The 20,370-nt window shown below is 34.6% G+C and overlaps 1 protein-coding gene across 3 annotated transcripts in view; it reads right to left on the reverse strand.

Moving 5' to 3' along the window:
• MAPRE3 (microtubule associated protein RP/EB family member 3) overlaps positions 1-20,370 on the reverse strand; it is a 79,981-nt gene that overhangs the window by 22,583 nt on the left and 37,028 nt on the right. Inside the window, exon 1 of one of the 3 annotated variants that reach the window (XM_031951402.1) lies at positions 14,574-14,739. The exons of the other annotated variants lie outside the window; for them this stretch is intronic. The gene's annotated coding sequence lies outside the window, so the exon portion shown is untranslated. Of the gene's footprint in view, positions 1-14,573; positions 14,740-20,370 lie in introns of those variants that run through there. 3 annotated transcript variants of the gene reach the window in all.

A 20,370-nucleotide genomic window follows, 5' to 3' on the forward strand; every position in this document is an offset into this window, starting at 1 on the left:
CCACTTAAAGTTTTACACCGAGATGAAGGAGTAAATGAGAAATTTGTTTAAAAAGTAGTTAAAATAATTGTAAAATAAAAACAAAAATTTATACTGTACCTGCAAATAACTCCAAATGTACCAGGAAATAGAAAGGAATAAAAAGAATTGATCATGGACATAAGACAAAATGGAGCATTATCATAACTGGAAACAGAGAAGGCTAAAAATAGAATGGCTAAGTGGTGCAGTGGATAGAGTATTCAACTTGGAGTCAGGTAGATTAGAATTCAAGTCTGTCTTCAGACACTGTGTGACCTTGGGCATTTAGCCCTGTTTGCCTCAGTTTCCTCATCTGCAAATTGAGCTGAAGAAGGAAATGGTAAACCACTCTAATATCTTTGTCAAGAAAACTATAGATTGGGGTCACAAAGAGTTGGACACAACTGGAAATGATTGAACAATAACAAATAGAAGATTTGAAGATTTTTCTTAAGATGCTATTGAAAGAAGTAGAACTAAGTGGCCTGAAAGGTAGAAAGCTTAACAAATCTAAGAAATGAGATACTCTAAGAAATGAGGCACTCTAAGAACAGGTAGGATTTACCAATGAATTAAAATATACTGATTGGTTAAACAAATCCAACATGGAATACTAGCAAGAGAAGAAAATATCAAAGTCTGTTTGACAAGGGTCATTGATTTACTTTAGAAAGATGAAAGATGAAAAGAATTGAAGAATCTTACTACTATTGACTTTAGGTTGTAAAATATTTGTGGTAATTTCACTGAAATATTATTAACTGACAGATTAAAGTATCAAGCTTTAAACCAAAGAATAAAATTCTTTAGTATTTAGTATTAGTAAAATAATGTTTAAGATGATCCCTTAAACAATGTTTCTCAAATTTTAGGTGACAACTGTCACGGAGTCACTGCCCAAGTAAACTGACTGTTGAGCTTTCAGATCTATAGATAAAAGAAATTAGACCCTTTCTGTGGGGATCGCAAACCAAAACAATCTCATGAGGTCCAGTCCACAAAAGCCAAGTTGACTTTCCCCATCAGTAATATATTTTTTATCAAAGTAGATAGAAGTAAGCTGAAATAATGGACAGCTCCTGTGTTGAGAAGATTAATACCCAAGCTAAAAACTGGGGGCACAATGGAGAAATAAATTGTAGTATACAGCATCATTTTGCTCCCTGGGTGGAAACCTACCTCACTGTGCTTATGAGAGTAAATTCCTTTCTGGTAATTCTCACCTGGTAAGATCTAGCTTTCATGATACACAGCAAATTTCTGTCACTGATCCTTGTGACAGGGACCCAGCTGGAATCAGATTTCTTAATCACTAAACTTTTGTTCTATTCTAAGTACTTAACAGTGATCCCAATTACTTACACATATTAAAGTCTGAAAAGAGGTGAGAGAAGGTCTTGAATTTAGTATGATGCTAATTTCTTGCCTGATTATTCATAACCTAAAACATTATGTCTAGAGGAGTTTTCAAGAATCTAATAACCATGCAGGTCGGGGAAATCAAACAGGAAACCTTAAATTCTTCTGATTTCCCATGACCTTTTGGCTTAGGCAGGGGGCTTTAGTCATGCTACTCCTTTGTAGGAAAGAAAAATAACTTCATTAGTTCCCTATTGACAAATGAGTAAATTTCATATGCTTTTATCTAATATTTGGGCTATTAGCCTGATCTTATATTACTCCTTCAATCTACACTAACCAAAATGGACAAAGTGTCTCCCAGACATGCCTGGTATTTTCTTATCTTTGCTTCTGCTTAAGCTGCTCTCTATGCCTGCATTTTCCTTTTTGACTATTGAATTTCTATTAACTACAATTCAAACACAAACTTTTTCATGAAGTTTTTTTCTTTGTATCTTCTTTATCATTCTGAACAGTGCTTAGCACATTAGTGTTTAATAAACCTTTGTTGAATATGAACTGAATTTAAACTTAATAGAATCAGGAAATTGTCTCTTTCTGAATCACTGATGGTATTCTTTCTAAGGCTTGTGACTTAGCCTAGACTTGTGGCGTAGCAAAGTAATTGTGTCCTAATGGTAAAAAAGGTGAAAGGGAACCTGAATATCTTTGTAATCTTGATACTGTTCAGAGCAGCCTGAAGTGAAAGATAGACAGAATTTTACCTGACCCTCAGGAAGAAAGGAAAGGAGGGGCACTAGAGGAGATGAACTATGATAAACTTTTCCCCAGGTTTATTCTTACAAATGCCCTGAATTTCTACCTTGTCTACTCTTTTAGTTTAAACTTGTGTAACTTCCCTAGAGGAAGACAGACTGAAAACTATCCAAATCCCTGTGGTTTGGGCATATACAAAATAGAAAACCTCAAGCATTGGATTGAGGCTATCTTCTCCAGGGAAAGTTCTTATAGTAGGAAAAAAATGAGGTTAGAAAGAGTGGCCTGGAAAGAGTGGTCAAAATAAATAGCAGATCATAGAGGTAAAAGAAACAATAGAATTTGGGGCATCTCAGAATAGGAACACAGAAAGAACTGCCAAATAAAGAATAGATTAATCCTGACCAGTTAGGTTCCAAACTCTTTTGGTTATTAGATGTTGCAAGGGTTTTTATGTTGCTTTGATGTCCACTTTTTTTTAAGGTGATATTAATCGCCCTCACTCCTGGTAACACTGCAAGTTAAAGTTACTCCTTAGAAATAGACTGAGAATATTATTAAATTTATTACTTCCCTAAAAATAATGTTTTGGCTCACTTGTTCTGGATATAATTATTATAGTGTCTCCATTAAAGTCTGTATTTTTGTGATTTAAAAAAAATGGTTATAGTTTATAAAAATGTTTAGTATTTTTTGCAAATGATCTTTTTTCTCCCTTAGTACACATTCAAAGTACTTGATGGAAAGAAACATTTATCCAGAAGTTGCCATAAAGCTTTTTCTAACTCTTAGAAATTTTTTTCCCTAAGGTCTCAGTAATTTTAAAAACATTACAATTTCTACAACTGTTGTTACTATCATATGTTTTTTTGCAACTCAGTTAGCTTTTCCTTAAGAATTTAGATCCTATACCATTTGCTATATGTATACTACATACACATATTTATATGCATACATATACATGTGTGTAAATATAAAATATATATTGTTGCACCATAGTTGGTGCCTTTAATCATCATAATTTGCTTGTTTAATTATGTCACTGTCAATTTTTAACAGCTTTGTGATCATGATTGAAACTTCTGCTTTTTAGAATCCTCTAAAGCACATATTGTTCTTGACTCATTTTCACCTGTCTTTATGCCTTGAATTGTTTCTTGTATGAATCAGATTGTTTCATATTCATATTTATTTTGCCATTCATTGACATTTTATCGGGGAGTTTAGTTTATTCATATTTAGGATTATAGCTGTTAAATTTCTATTTTCTGCTAATTCTATTATATTGATTTTTCTTCTCTTTTCATTAGCACTAAGGCTGATTTGTTTTGCTTATTTGAGCTCACTCTTCCTCTTATTATACCTTAGCCCAAATCCCTTGAGTTTACTCAATTGTTATATTCACTCCCTCTTAATTTAAATTAATTGGATTAGTACAAGAATCCTACTGGCCTACAACCACCGTTCTCTCTTTCTTAAAGGAGAAACAATGATTTATGGTACTCTTTGCCAAGAAGTCCCAATTTACTTAATCCTCACCCCTTCCTTACTACTTTCCCTTTCAAGTCTGCTCTGGAATCTTATTTCCTCTTTAAGATTTTGCACTTACAAGTTTTTTGTTTGTTTTTTTTTTTTTTAAGAGTTTTCTCCATGAAAATACCAGGAGACCTTGAGCTTCCAGAAGACAAAAGTTTTGTTCTCTTCCTCTATCCAACGCAATGATTCCATTATGTATTTTTACCAGTGCCTTCTTATCATCTTTTTTTTTTCCAAGTTCTTCTGAAAAGGCTCAATTCTAGAAAATAGAAACTAACTCATGAAAGAAACACGATAGTATATCAGAAGGCACTTTATGTATCCTATTACTAAGAGGCCTGATCCTACCTCAAGCCTTTTCATTAACTACCTGCCCATCTGATCTCTGGTTGTTCCTATGGCTTGCCCATCTCTGACCCATGCACCTGATGCCCTGCTAGCTGAAATACTTATTTCTCTTTCAGTGAAAGTAGTCCCAGGGAACACATATGCTTAAAAACAGGTCTCCAGGAATGCCTACTTTCAGAATGTAATCTATTGGAAGATCTTGCCATTGAAGAATCATTTGCTTTCCAATAGGCAGAGCCAATTCTCACTTCCTACTGCCTAATGTTCTTTTTTCAATCTTTTAAAGTTTCCCATGTAGAGTGATTCAAAAACAAAAATTCCACCCTCCTCTAAAGCCCAGACTATGTGGGAATTTTTCACTAAATTCTTCTTGTTGCTCCCCAAATGATTTTCGTCTATAATTTCTCATACTCCAAAATACTGACTCATGAGACAATGTGATATTACTCGAAGAAATTTTGATTCAATTTTCCTTCTTTCCTCTTCATTAATTTTAACCTTAGCTCTTTTGACTATAGATGTCTCCTTTATTTTCAATGACTTTTAAAAAAAATGATAGCCTTGTTTAGCATTAGAAGCATGAAAAGCATTTATTTCACTGCTAAGCCTTCTCTTACTAGCTTACTTACTAGCTATGCATTTACATACTTTTATCTCTTTTGATATGTTTAATGGAAAATATGCTGTGTTAGCAAAATAATTGTATAAATATGTATGCATATATTGGATTTAACATATTTTTGCCATGTTTAACATATATTGGATTACTTGCCATCTGGGGGAGGGAGTGGGGAGTGTAAGGATCCAGAGCTGTGTCTTCGGGTGCTCTGTTGGATTTGAGAACCACCGCTTGGAGAGATGGTGGCCAGAGATCTCTGAAGACCTCTGATTGGGGTAAGATTGGTAAAGAACCACTGTATGAGACAGGGGCCAGGGATTTCTGAAGGCCTGGGGAATTAGGCATGATTGATAATCAATAATCTCTGGGTGTGAGGTTACAGGGGAGCAAAGTTGAATACAAGATTTTGCAAGGGTCAGTATTGAAAAATTATCCATGTATATGTTTTGAAAATAAAAAGCTTTAATAAGAAAAAAGAAAATATGCTGCCTTACATATTTTTTTTTTTTTCAGGAAATAACTCGAAATATTCCTATTTGCTGAAAGTTAACATTTCCTGTTAGTAATGATTAGAAGTACAAATAAGATCTTATTTGCTTTTTAGAATATCATATTCTAAATCTTATTTTTGTCTCTTATAAATTAGTAAACTGTCTTAAACTATTTGAATGTTTCTCATTAGTAGTGGGACAAGCTTTTTTTTAGATGCCTGCAATATTGTTGCTTAATAAATGAAGTTCTTAAGCATAACCATCACAATTCTTGATCAATTATTAAACTTAGAGCTTCTTTCTTTTAGTGTTATATGGATTCTAACCAACTATCTTTTGCTCTCTGTTCCCAATATTTTGAGACAATTTGCTATATGGCAATGAGATACAGAATTCAACTCTCTGAAGAATTAAAATTAAAAAATTCTCTCTGAAGATGACAATGGAGAGGCATATGGTGGGCATGAGTAGGCTATAACACAGTAACCAAAAAGCAACTCTAAAGCATAGGAGTAAAAGATAGTTAATGAATTTGTATAGTAAGAAGATAAGATGGGTTGGCATCATGGCAAGAGCAGTCAGAGTGCTATACACTAGTACTTTTGCAATGTCAGGAAGAAGTAAGGAAAGCCTCCAGTATGAAGTGAATACCTGAATAAACTCTACAGTAAACTTGGGGGGTGGGGTGGGATCATGGAAAAGAATCACACAGGATGCATAGGAATGGATAGATTGCAGGATACAAAATTGGAGGGAACATCTAAACTGATGAGATAAGAGATTTGAGTAATTGAGAGATTTTCTGGTTTAGCCTTTTTAAAAATCATATTCCATTTTTCCCCTAGAACTGTGATCATGAGGATATGTGAACTTGTTCTCAAAATCATTCATTTTGACTTCTATACTACTCATGTTTTTCAATATTTTTTATACCTTTTTCAACATTTGTAATTTTCTAGTTAAAAATTGTCATTTTCTTTTTGTAGTTCCCACAGTAGCTCATAACATTTTTAGCAAGCTTTAACTGCTTCAAAATTTTTCCTTATATCAAATCTACATTTGCTTCTTTGCAACTTTTGCCAATTGTTCTCAGTTCTTCTTTTCTTGAACAAACAAAACAAGTCTAATCTCTTTTCCATGATGTAGTCCTTCAAATACTTGAAAAGGAAGCTATTATGTTCACATCCCCATCTCTTAGTGATGAACCAAGTTGATCTCTTACTATGATCTTATTTATCTTTGATATCAACTCTAAGTTGGAAATGTTATATCCTTTACAATCCAAAGATCATTCTCCTTGGCAGAAAAAAAATGAAAGCAAAACCCAAATTAAGCATCTCTTCATCATTAGTTTATTCTCAGTTCCTAATACACCTGAAACCAAACCAAACCAAAAAACCCTAACACTTTTTCATTATCTTTAACTTTTACCAGCATCATTTTATTATGAGTTTTTAGTACTTCTGACACTATTTTCATAGGCCATGCTATAATTTTCTAGCACAACTTTTGATTTAAACTTAATTAAAATTAAAATTAAATTTTAAATTATAACCTTAACTTAAAATTATGCTTTTGCAGTACAAATACAAATTTTGTATATTTGCTGTTAACTCTGATACCAACCTTTGCTTCCATTTTCTGTGCATATCTTTACAAAATCTAAATTGTTGAGTTCTCAGTGTATCCACATCTGTTTACTTAGACCACTTCCCTATTTTCTTTTCATTGGAATTCTCCTTATTTTTTATCTAGACTTTTTGCAATTTGTGCTTCCAAAATCTATCTAATTCCCTCTCTTTCTCTATTCTAGCTTTCCTCTCTTTCTCTATTCTAAATTCTAAAAAAAAGGAATCAGGCTGCCTTGAAATGCTTCTATCATTTCCATTCTAGCAACCAATAAGAACTGGGAAGACCCTGTTGATGACAATCATATTCAGAATATAACTTCTTTGTTAATTCAAGTCAGATAAAATTATTAGTAAATGTATTTTTGGAAGACTGTAAACTCCAGCTGATGTTTGGATAACTTAAGTCTCTCACTACCATTAGGATCACACCTCTGTGCCAGGCTTTCGATGTTCCCCAAATAATCCTTTCCCCACGTAACCCACCCCACCAATATTTGGTAAGAGTTCCCTTTTTATTTATGTCCATGTGTTCAATTGTCTTCCTTTTCTGTATGAGATTTTTCCAACCTCCACTCTTCTGACCTGTCAAAATTCATCTCTAACTCTTCAAATCTTTTTTTCTTCCTGGGCTTCCCTTTTTAAAAGGAACATTATAGTGTCCCCCTGATAATTTGGTATGTTAAAAGGTAGTCCTCGAATCTCTTCATCTAAATTGTCTACTCTGGTTTTTTTTTTTTTTTATATCTTTTCTGAGAGCTGCTTTCTACCTTAATTTTCAGTCTTATCTCTTTTAATTATTTTATTTCTCTTTTGAACCATTTTGGAAGTTTCTTCCATTATTATTTCTGGGGACCCATAAAATTTATTGTCTTGCTTTCCTTTTTATAAGTGAATTTTAAATTATTTTTCCTTTATTCTGTTAGTTAAGATCTAACATTTACATATCATTTTAAGGCTTATGAAGTATTTTATGAAAATTATCTCATTTAATCCTCACAACTGTTTGGCAGGAGTTATATGTTATTTCTATTTTGTAGAGGAAACAACTTATTTTGGGAGATGTTACATACAAGTGACTTGTCCAGGGTCATAAGGAATATAAGTAGAAAGAAAGAAAGAAACAGGATTCAAAACCAGGTTTTCCTAATTTGAAGTCCAGAATGCTGTCCATTTATATTGTTTGCTTTTTCTTTTAGCATACTGTATATCCCTTTCTAGATGGATTGCTCATTTTTTTTTTTTTTTGCTCCCTCACCTTAAGGCACAGGAATTTTTTATTAATATACTATTTGAAAAATAATCATGACCTACATCTTTATTAATTCTTGAATAAGTCTGTTGATTTAGTCTTCCTTATTAAAAGCATCTCCACTTTCTACAAAATGTGGAGAAAGAAAATTTGAAGGGCAATAGGAAGTTGCTGAAATTTTAAAATCTTATCAACAATTTTATGAATCAATTACTCCATGCAAATACTTCCATATATACCAAGAAATTTTTGCAATAAGGGCATTATCAAACAAAACAATAAGCTGTTTCTTGATCTTGCCATAAATATGTGTAATAACTGGATTGGCAGAAATAACTGAGGAAACAAAAGTTCATATGAACCACAATTCCCTTATATGTTAATCGAACAAGTCATTTACAGATTTCAGGCTTAAATAAAACCATTTGTTGTATGATTCCACAATCATGAAGAATGTTAATTGAAATTTTGATGAGTTTGATAAATATGTCACTGAAAATATGATAAATACTCAAAAGCTAAAATATCTCAAGTACTTTTGAGGCTGATACCCTTGCTCCCCTTGATTCTCTATCACAAAAGCTAATCTATTAGGATTCAAAAGGTTTATAATAGGTGCTTTCTTTTCAACCCATACTAATCAGGAAAGTTTTACTTTTGTATACTTGACTATATTTTATGACAAGCTTTACACTTTTCATAGTTTGGAGAAGTTTATTTTCTTTCTAAAGAAACAACTTCTTTCAGTTTAGCAAAAGTTTTTCAAAAGGAATTCTGGAATGAATGGCACATTTTCCCCCATGCCTACCATAATTCCAGCTAGAAAAAAGGAAGTGTGTACCTATTTTTTTCTTTTATCAGTTTTACTGCTTCTTTATCTTTGCTCTTTCTATAATGAGTTCTTTTCTATCTTCTTTTTTCCATTTGATGTACTGCTTGCTACTTTGAGGTTATAGAAGGATAGTAGGGCTTAGATACAACCTTTTATTCAGCTATCTTGTCAGAAGTCCCTTTCCTTTCTTTTCTTGTAATTGTTCTCCATCCCATCACCCTACTACCTTGTCTACTTTTTAGCTGTGTTAGTATGTTGATTAGCTGTACTTACATACAACTTTTTTTTTTAAATCATATCTCAAGGTCCCTCCTCTCTTTTATTTCAGACTGTTAGATCAGGCTTTACATTGCACTTGGTCCCTTCCCAATATGAGCATTAGCCAAATTCAATGACTTTCCCTAATTAAGAAATTGGGATATCTGGCTGGACCACTGCTAAGGAGAAAAATTATAGCAGGTACACCTGCAACATGAAGCTTTGAGTATGGGCCAGGGGAGCAGGTAGAAACACTGGATTAAGTTGGACCTGGAGGTTAGTCATATAAATTTTTTTTTCTTCTATATGAATTACCTTTTTGGGAAATGTTTCTTTTCTTTTTGTAGGCTTTATTGATTTGATGTTTCTTGCTGTTTTGAGTGAGGAGGATGGGAATAAATTTGGAAATAATTTTCTTGCAAAGTTTAGAAGAATGATTTTTAAATGTTTCCTCCTTGCCCTCTACCAAAAACATCTGGTGAGGAAAAAAGCAAAAACATCTATTTAATTATTACAAATACTACTGAGAAGTAGCATAGCAGAGGAGGCAGACTGTTGAAGTGAATTTGAATCTTGCCTCAACTTGCTACATGTGACTCTGGACAACGCATTTAGTCCCTCTGAATCTGTCTCCTCATCTATAACATGGGGATAATAACAGTACTTACCTCACAGGGTTGTGTATCAATTAGTACAAACCTTAAAGTGCGACAATTTTATAGAGAGGAAGAGAAGAGGAAGATAGCAGGACAACAATGTCAAAGTGAAAACCGCACACCTATTTCTGTAGGCTGGTTGGAAAGTCTTAATTTAATTTGAACAAATATTTGAAATTATTTTGATGAAAACTGATGAGAAAGACTTACAATTTTTATATTTTGAAATAGTAACACTGAATGAAGTGGCAAGCGGAGACCTACAAACCACTCTTCTTTTCTATTTCAAATGCTCTCTTTTTGCTACTTTTAACTCTACTATATTTAATTACCTCATCGCAAGCCATTAGCCTCTTTTAATTTGTTTTACTACTAACAGGATCTTGATTCTCTTCATATGTGATAATACTATCTAAATAAAATATGTACAGCTTACCATGCATTTTCCAGACAAATAAAACTATTGTATAAAATGTGTATCAGGTCAATGAAGATTAAATCCTTAGAAGATTTTTTGCAAAATCTCTAAGACTGACCTCATTATTCTCATGTTAGCATGGGACACAGAGAGAGAAGAACTAAGATAGGCCCTCTAATCGCAGACTTACTCAGAAGTTAGTTCACCATGGAAACTGTGGTGAATAATTATACATGTTAGATTCATTAAAAAGCAGGAACTCAAAAATACACACACAAAGCAGGAAAAATATACAGATCTACCAAAGAGAAGGAGGCCAGAGAAATTATTCAATCACTGGAAGTTCAACATTCTTTCCTGGGCTAGGAAAAGATAGCACTTGTGTGTACAAATTTCACAGTGAAAATTTCAAACTTAGAAACTGCTCCTTCTACATGTAAGCCATCCTGAATCATACTGGGATGCTAAGTATGATGCTGGGTAAGACATTTAATTTCAGTTTAATCTAGGAAAGACTCTGAATCTCTAGGCATCTGGTATAGTAGCAGGTGTTAAGTTTCTGATTGGGATAATGGGCTTTTTCTGTTTCCAAAACTGGAGATTTATCAGCTTGATGATGTGACCTGTAGAAGAATATCCAACCACTTCAGCTACCTTAGCAGCAGATCTTACCCCATGAGTTAGGATACCTGAGCTGAACCCCTCCTTTAGATTTTTGGAAAATGGGCAGGTACCCAGTTTTAAGACTGCTAAAGAGTAAAGGTTCTCATAAAAATTTGAGGTATCATCTTCTAAAAGGGATTCATCTTTCTGGAGGGCAATGCAAAAGAACCTATAGGATATACCTACATGAACTCCTAATGTGATGAGAAGGCAATTTTGTATCAGCTTGGTGCACAGTAAAATCCTAGAATTGACTACTTAGGATACTAAGTAGTTTCCATGTGGCTATCTGTTTTCTTAGATAAATAGAACTATTGTTATAAAGTTCAACTAATGGAAGTCACAAAACTTCCCTTAGTTAAACCTGTTAGAAAAATTCACATCTGGATTGCTGAATTGGAGGAAGGGGAAGGTGGTTATAATTTTTGATAAACATGAAATTATGGAATCCAGAATGGTTATGTGGGCATTCAAAAAGAAGCTAGAATGTCTTCACTGGATTGTGCTGGAATGGTCTCATTCCTTCATTTACAAAGAAGGAAACTGAAACCCAGAAAAGATGGAGCTTTCTGAAGGTCATAGTATATTCAAATCTAAGTCATCTTCAAATGAAGCATTCTTTTCACTACACCATGTTACTTTCTCTAACTTTTTAGCTATAATATATTATGTTAGACTTTTAAAAATTTTCTTTTTAAAAGTGTTGCTCATATTTGCTGAAAAATAGATTTGGATTATCATTTTCAGTGTCTCCACAGAAGCGCTGGCATTTATAGATTATAATTCAAGGTATTCATTTATAGATTACACTTCAGGGTATAGGGCCAGACAAATCAGATGTTATTATCAATAGATGATTATCAATTAGTACTGGAGTAAATAATTTTATTTCTACTGATGACCAATGATCCATAGAAAAATATCATTTAGAAGTCACAAAAAAAAAAAACTTAGTTGATATTTGTTTTTAAAGGAGAAATGTAATAGTCTATTATCTGATTTTAAAATCAGATAGGCAAGGTGTTAAAATTAATTGAACTAAAAATAGGGTAACAGTTACTCATCAAATAAAAATTCAGTTCTATATTACTGTCATTAAGAAGTTTAAGACACACAGGCTTCTCAGGAATATTTACTTTAATACACCTCAAAGAACACTGCTAGATATCTTATGACCCTTAGGAACCTATTGTTAAAGACATTTAATTATTAATGGTACTATCACTTCATTGTACTTGTCCCCAAAGTCAAGTAGATTTGAGACAAAAGCTTTTTTCCCCCTTCTCAATGGTACTTTATTTTTCCAAATACATGTAAAATAGTTTTTAACATTCATTTTTGTAAGACTTTGTATTCCAAATTTTCCTCCCTCCCTCTCTTACCTCTTCCCTGTCCAAGGCAAAAACAATCTCATATGGGTTAAATATGTGCAATCCTTTTAAACATATTCTATCTTTGTCATATTGTACAAGAAAAACAGACCGAAAGGGGGAAAAACCATGAGATAGAAAAAATAAACAGACAGACCCCCCCTCCCTCCCAAAAAAGTGAAAATACTATGTTTTGATCCACATTCAGCCTCCATAGTCCTCTCTTTGGATGCAGGTAGCATTTTCCATCCCAGGAGACAAAAGCTCTTATTGATATCATATAGAAGCACAGAAATAGGGACCATGAAGCACTAATATAATAATAGGTCAGGATAGTTCAATTACCTCAAATGTTTTTCAAAAGGAAACAGAAAATATGTAATTGGAATCATTCTTTCTAGTTGGATAAAAGAATGTATATAATTTAGGTAAAGAACAATTCATTAAGAGACACAAATTCTAAAAAAGAAATCTTGGGTGATTTATGAGGCCATATCAACAGTGAGTAATTAAAAAGAATCTGACAAAAAAGAAGCCTTGACCAAGTAGTGCTAAAGACCACCTTATTTCTCTATTATTGGAAACATGGTGCTACACTCAACAAAACCCTTTTTAGCTTCATAAAGCCTTCCAGGAAAGTTCAAATTTCTCATTCTTAGCTTCTAGAATTTAATTGTCTTAACACTTTCTTCCTTTTTTCTATGTCTTTCCCCCTCATTAATCAAGTGAATATATCTTAGGTTTTCTCTTTTATCACTTTGAAGGACAAAATCAGGAGTAAGCAAAATCTTGACTTCATTATTTCTCATCAAGCTTCATACTGAGACTTTATGGTGGTTCTAAACAGTACTGAATATAACCAACAAAAGTCATTAATAGGCACCAGATATCACAAAACACAAAATAAGATATTATACAAGATCAATAAACTCACAAGTTATAGTGTTGATAGGCTCATAAGAAAAGTTAAATATCAATTAAAGAGGAAAAATAAAATGAAGCAACAACAGAATGAAGTGATTACTGAAGTGGTAAGGAAATTGAGCTCCAGATAATTTTTTTTTTTAAACGATAGAGAAGGGAGAGAAGTTTGGGACTTGGTCTTGTTGAATTTGAGGAATGACAGTTAATTCATTTAGCAGATATTCATTAAGCCTCTGCTAATTAGGCATTGCACTAAGTACTGTAGATTCTAAAATGAATAATAAATGAATTAGTAAGGCACAGTCTTAACAACTTAAAACCTAAAGGAATTCAGAAGTCTCTGAAATGTATTGTGACATTTTTTGGAAGATAGCAAACACCAAAAAAGGTAGTGTTTAAAATGGATTCAAAAAGGGAAAGAGAAAAATTTCCAATTTAGCTAAGTGGGAGAGAAGGAATAGGAACAATGGAGGGAGGCAATATGATGTAGTAGAAAAGCTCAAATCTCAGCTCAACTTAACTACTCCCTGTCACTCCCAGGGAGATGGCTCAACCTCTCTGGAGTCCTCACATCTATAAAATGAGGGCACTGGTTCTCTTCCAGTCTAGAGCTGGAAAGGATCATGGAGGCCCTCAAGCACAATCTTATTTTACTGATGACAAGACAGACTGTGTAAAGGATAAATGGCTGGTTTGTTAACCCTGGGCCTCTGGCAGGGCTCTTCCACACTGCCTCCTAATGGGTCTATGGATCTAACGGTGAGGAAAAGAGAGGCAGGCTGGGAGATTGATTCATCCTAAGGCCCAGTATTGGAATATACTCCACTAAGCTTGGAGCATATCTCTGTGTTCAGTGCAGAGCATGTCCTTTCCATAGCCTCACGTGCCAAAATCCTACACTTATTCTCTGATTCTCCTAACCTGATACAGTCTCTGAACCTTCATGCATTAAACCATCATTTGAATTAATCTTTCTAGGTATTAAGTCTTAGAGAGCAGGAACTGAACCTTATTTATTTGTTTATTCAATTTTATAACTCTCAGAATTTAGTACAGTGCTTAATATCTGTTGAATGAATTAAATCTCATTCCTCAAATTCAACAACTACAAGCCCAAACTCCTTTCCCTTCTGCTTTTTTTTTTTTAATCTATTTGGAACTTAAGTTTCTTCATTTGTAAAATGAGCCAAGTTGGGTTTGATGACCTCTAAGATCACTCTTTAAAATCCATAATCCTAGATACTTATGTTCTGATATAGGCATTAAGTCTGACTATTCTTCTAAAATGCCTTTCATTTCCATTTCTATATGATTTAAATGTTTATTAGAAACACAAAAAAGCTTACTAAGAATAGAGCTGTTAAATTCTGAAAGGGCTTCCAAAGGGAAATTTGGAATCTCCTTTCTTGGGGATCTTTAAATTTGAAGGCCATCCTTACCTTAGGAATAGCAGGGTCCATTCCCACCAGTGTACTGCTGGAGGTGTTGATGGTTTCCTCCCTTGTTCCCCAGCTAGGGTTCTACTATGTGTGGGTTGGCGGAGAACTGAGGTGCCACTACCTAAAATGCATGAGAGCTGCCACTGAGGTCAGAAAATAGTAACCTAAATTGGAAGGCTTACATTTAAACTGCTTGTAACTAAGGAGATGAAATAAATTTCTGAGGTCACTTTCTTTTCTGTGATTTCATAATTCAATTGAACATACAACTATTAAGCACTTATGCTAGGTGTTAGGGACTGAACTGAAAAAGGACATGATGTCAGGTCTTTGAAGACAAAAATTATTAGAGGAATATTAATAGTTGTGGTGAAGAGATACAGAAATATATGATACAAGATAGAATGTGACAAGTGCAAAAGAGCTGTTTAGAAAGAAGCTATGGTAAATCTGAGGCAGGAGAATGGTGGTATCTGGTGGTAAGAGGTGATAATAGGAAGCAGCAATCAGGGAAAGTTTTATGAAAGACACAAACCTAAGCTGGACCTTGAAGCAAGATAAAGGTTTCAACTGGCAGATATGCAAAAGAAGTTTGTTCCAGGCCTAGAGGCTGGAGTACACAAATGTATAGAAGTTGGAGAAAGCACAATGAGACAAGGGAACATCTTAGTGGTCCAGTCTGTCAGTACTATAAGACAAATAGAAGGAACTTTGTAGGAAAGGAGCAGGGTAGCTCATGACACTGTATATAGAGTATGTCTTTAGGATGCTTTCATCATACTAGGATATTTTGGGGGAGCCAGGTAAATCTTGGATCACAATGGTAGTGAAAGTGAGTGGATTGAGTGAAGGGGAAAGAAACTGGTTAAGATGAGAAATAGTATGCAACTGTAGCTTCTTTAGGGGTTGATCCTAGGTCTTATTCTTTTTGTTATTAAGGTGGTTAATTTGAAAGATGGGGACAAGGGAGCTATACATGGGAATCTCAGGTAGATGGTATAAAATATAATCTATCACAAAAACAACCACAAAAGTATTTTTTAAAAAATATTTTTAAAATTAAAAAAAAATTTAAATAACCACAAAAGTATTTCTAAGACTCTTAAGTCCTGGGCAAAATCAAAACAAAACAAGAATAATAATAAAACCCAACCTGAAGTCCTTAAAAGGACACAATATTTTCATCACCATTGCTTAGAAGCAAAAACTTCAGAAAAGATAGATCTAATAGGTGGCTGATTGCATGAAAACAAGATTTAGATTTCTGATCTATAGCTTAAAATATAAGCATAATAAACTCTTGACTAAGGCATGTAATAACAACACAGACTGGCAAAATGTTTTGGTCTGGTGGCTTGCTAAACTAATCAAGGCGGCTTTAAAAAAGAGGGAGGGAAAAGACTGCTTATAAAAATCTACTAAGCCCAAAGGACAGAGAGAGTATTATAACACCAGGAAGAAAACATAGAAGTAGAAACAGCCAGAAATTCATAGGAGACAAAAATCCAAGAAAGGAACCAACAATAAAAACCCATGGTCTCAATAAATCCTTAATTGCACCAAGTATATCTAAACAACCCGGGGAAACCAGAGATCCTAATACAGAAAGACAATAACAATATAACAAAATAATAATAATTCCACTGAGATTGTGAAATAGGAACTATGATTGAAATATGGCACTAAAAGTGATTAACTTAGCCCAAAAAGACAGAAAAAATAAAAAGGATAGCTATACTCATGTGAGAAAGTCTATGAACCAGAAGGATTAGGGAATCATTGATTTAGAATTGGAAGGGAATTTAGGAGCCAGGTAGTCTAAACCTCTCATTTTACAGATGAGGAACAAAGGCCTCAAGAGGTTAAATAACCAAGGTTTCACAGGTAATAAAGTAGCAGAACCAAAGGAGAGAAGAAAAAGACGAAAAATAGGGGAGTTGTGGCCAGGGAAATGTGTTTTGGTTTGGGTAGTCCTAGGGATGGTGATATTATATTATAATTATTATATTATTATTATTATTCATATTATAATATTCTCACAACTACCTTGGGAAGTAGGGGCCAGTACTCCTTCCATTTTACAGATAGAGAAAATGAGTGACTTTTCTAGGGTCAAACAGCTGGTAAACACCTCAAGCTGGATTTGAACTCAGGTCTTCATGACTTGATTACATTTCAATGGAGAAGAAAATGAAGGTGGGAAAGGGATTGATGTTGGCATGTTAGACAATGACAAAAGTAAACCAAATGCAGAATAGTTGAATGAGGACCAAAGGAAGAAGCAGAACTAGTATTGTGGTGAAAGTATGCTAGCTATTACACACTCAGAAGGGAGAAACATATTATTGATGGGGGGCACAGCAAACTCTCTAAAACTCCTTCAAGGAGAAAGTCTCCTTGAATCCTGGTCTCTGTAAAAGACCCTGCCAGCTTCATTCTGTTATCCTGAGAGATAGGCACCACCCTCACTGATAACACTCACTACTGATTAAGCTTCCCATTGAATTAAAAACCAGCCTAAAGACGCTTATTCAATTCTAAGATTCTCTATTCAAATTCCAGCTCAAGCTGCTCCGCAGCCCTTATCAAGAGCAAACCCCAGCTTGTAGCCAAGACTTCAATTATAAAATGAGCCAACTTGGGGCTCAGTCTTTGCAGAGGACCCAACATGCTGAGGAATCTCTCCCCTGGCATAGCAGCAACCTCTGCCCACTGAAATGATATTCTCTTTCAGCGTTACCCTCTCTTTATCCTTCTTACCTATTTCCTTTTTTTTTTTTTTTTTTTTTAAATTTAATAGCCTTTTATTTACAGGATATATACATGGGTAACTTTACAGCATTAACAATTGCCAAACCTCTTGTTCCAATTTTTCACCTCTTCCCCCCCCCCCCCTCCCCTAAATGGCAGGATGACCAGTCTTACCTATTTCCTTAACAAGACTTTCTACCTTTCTGTTGGGATTTCTCTGCTAGAAATTCTCTTGCTCTCTTCCAGGACTCCTCCACTAGAAATTTTACCTTGCCACCAAGGAATTCAGTCTTTCTATTCATGCATAGCAAAGGATGACTTCCCAATGCCAATAATAAACTTCTTTTTACCAGTCTAGCTTTTTGGGTTTGTAAATTCCTTTATGAAGGACCTCTGCACCACCCAAAAAGGTTCTCACAACTCCCTACCCTGTGCCAAATTCTAGGGTAATCTAGGGGAGCCAAACCTCTTTATTCCCTGAACTCTGAACCTACCACTAACCTTATCATTTAACTCCCTGACCACCAGGAACACTAATCTCATTATTATTAGTTCAAGAAATTCATCACAAACCTATCATAGAGCAACAAAATTATTTAGGCAGCATGTGCAAGGCAAGTCAAACAACCATTTCCACCTCAATTATCACATCCTTTCAGCTGTAGTGAATACACCCCAGAACTCTAAACCAGAGCTCCTGGAATAACAGGGCTCCTCACCAATCTTCCTCCTACTTCAGGCCTTTCAGCCGTCACTGAGAAGAGCAAACACTGTGAAGAAAGGGCCCACATACTTTGCCACCACCAGCAAAAACAACCAATGAGCAATTGCTATCAATGGCATAAGCCCCAAAGCTTCAGGATTATCAATAGCATTCTCAGACTACTAGTCTTGCTATCAGCATAATTCTGAGAGACATTTGGACATGAGAGATTGGAGGTCAGCTGAAAGTTTGGAGCAGGATAGGTAGGTTTGAGAAACATCAACATAAAGATTATAGTTAAATCCAGGAGAGTGTATGAAATCACCACACAGGAAAAGGCTCAGGTCAGATTGTGGGGATAGGAAGATCAAATGAGGGTTTTTTGATAATGGAAGAGATACGGGCATATTTGTAGGCAATAGAGAAGGAATGTGACAGGAGAGATGACAGGGAAAGCAATCTGTTGGAGGAGAGGGAATGGAATGGGATCAGCTGAACAAGGAGAGGGGTTTGTCTTAGTGAGGAGCTAGAGGGAGTGAACTGGATAAAGATCCAGCTAAGGAGACAAAGCAATTGTCTAATAGGTAGGAGGAGAACTAGGAGAGAATGGTATTTTGAAAACCTAGAAAGAAAGATAGTATCAAAGACAAGAAGGCAATCAACTGTATCAAAGACTGCAGAAAGATCAAAGAGAATTGAGATTTAAGTAAAGACTATTAGATTTGGCAATTAAAAGGTCATTGATAATTTTGAGCAAATAAGGTTAGAAACTTGATTGTAAAGGGTTAAAAAGAGAGTGAAGGGAGAGAAAGTAGATGCCCCTATTGTGAATGGCATTTTCAAGGCGTTTAACTACAAAGGACAGAAGAGATACAGAACAATTGCAGGAATAGGAAGATCAAGTAAGGGTTTTTTGAGGATAGAAGAGACATAGATATATTTGCAGGCAATAGAGAAGGAGCATGATGGGAGGGGGCTGACAGAAAAAGCAATCTATTGGAGGAGAGAAAGTGGAATGAGATTACCTGAACAAGGAAAGGGTTTAGTACAGCCACTTCTTTCTTCATGAAATGGTTGGAGAGAAAGTGGCAGAAGATATCTGAGTGATAAGAGATGAAGAAGAGGGAAGAAGAAAAAACTCTTGGTGAATGGTCTCAATTTTTTTCTATAAAATATGAGACAAAGCTCTTAGTTGAGAGTATGGAGGGAGGGGGAGCCCTGGGAGTATTGAGGAGGAATGAAAAGGTTTGGAAAAGTTGCTGTGGAAAGCAGATGGGAAGGTTGAGAACTGTCTATCAGCAGTAGAAGGTCCTTTTAACTTGCCCCTGAAACCTCTTGTTCCTCCATTAAAATGTGAATTCCCTGGGTAGCAGGGATTATCTTCCCTTTTCTGTTGCTATTCTCAGTGTTTTGCACATAGTAAGTGCTTTAGTAAATGCTTTTACATTAATTCATGGATGCATATTATAGCACCAAGGAGGGATTTCAGCCATTTGTATATCTACTAGAATTCATTGCCAAAAATAAAGATATGAATAATTTTAAAATTTCCTTTAACAACACTTTTGTTCTTTAAAAAGTACCAGAAACAATAAAAGAAACTAATATTCTGAACCTGATTCTGACCAATAAGGAAATTAATAAGTATTTTTAATCATATTAATTATATGCCAAGTACTATGCTTTAAGCAGTATTGAAGAAGAAATGATTGGGAAATTTGAGTAAAGCAGACTTCAAAGAGTTTAGAGAAAACTTAACTGTAGGATCTCATAGCCTAAAATTTTTCAAGGGAAATTGGCTCATGATGGATGAGAAGTGTTAAAATTCTGTTGACAATTTCTATGAGAAAATAAAGGAGAACTATCTAAAATTTGATGTAGATATATAGATAGCTCATTAACCAATTAAAAAAACATGTATAGAAGATGGAAATAATGGCACATAACTGAAAATGACTACAAAAGAGTAGCAGCTAAGTCTCAGAATGAACTGAAAGTGGATGAGAAACTGTTAAGAGAATAGTTATGTTGAGAGAAAAGGAAGGTTCAAAGAAGGAATATAGGAAGGCTGCTCATAGTGGATGATTTTTTTTAAATAGTCAAATTTGGAAGGGCCTTCAGTGTTGTCTTATTGCCTTGGTACTTTGTCCTATAGGCAATGGGGAGCCACTGAAGGTTTCTTACCTACCGAGGAAACATGCATTAGGCATGTGATTGTGATGAACATGCAAAAAAAAAAAAAAAAAAAAGGAAAAATTAGAAACAGAGAGTCCAGTTAAGATCCTATTACAATAATCTAGGTGCATGGTGATTAAATCCTGAACCAGTATTGTGGTAGTATGA

This window comes from Sarcophilus harrisii, chromosome 2 (genome assembly GCF_902635505.1).
Source record: "Sarcophilus harrisii chromosome 2, mSarHar1.11, whole genome shotgun sequence".
Classification (NCBI taxonomy): Eukaryota; Metazoa; Chordata; class Mammalia; order Dasyuromorphia; family Dasyuridae; genus Sarcophilus; species Sarcophilus harrisii.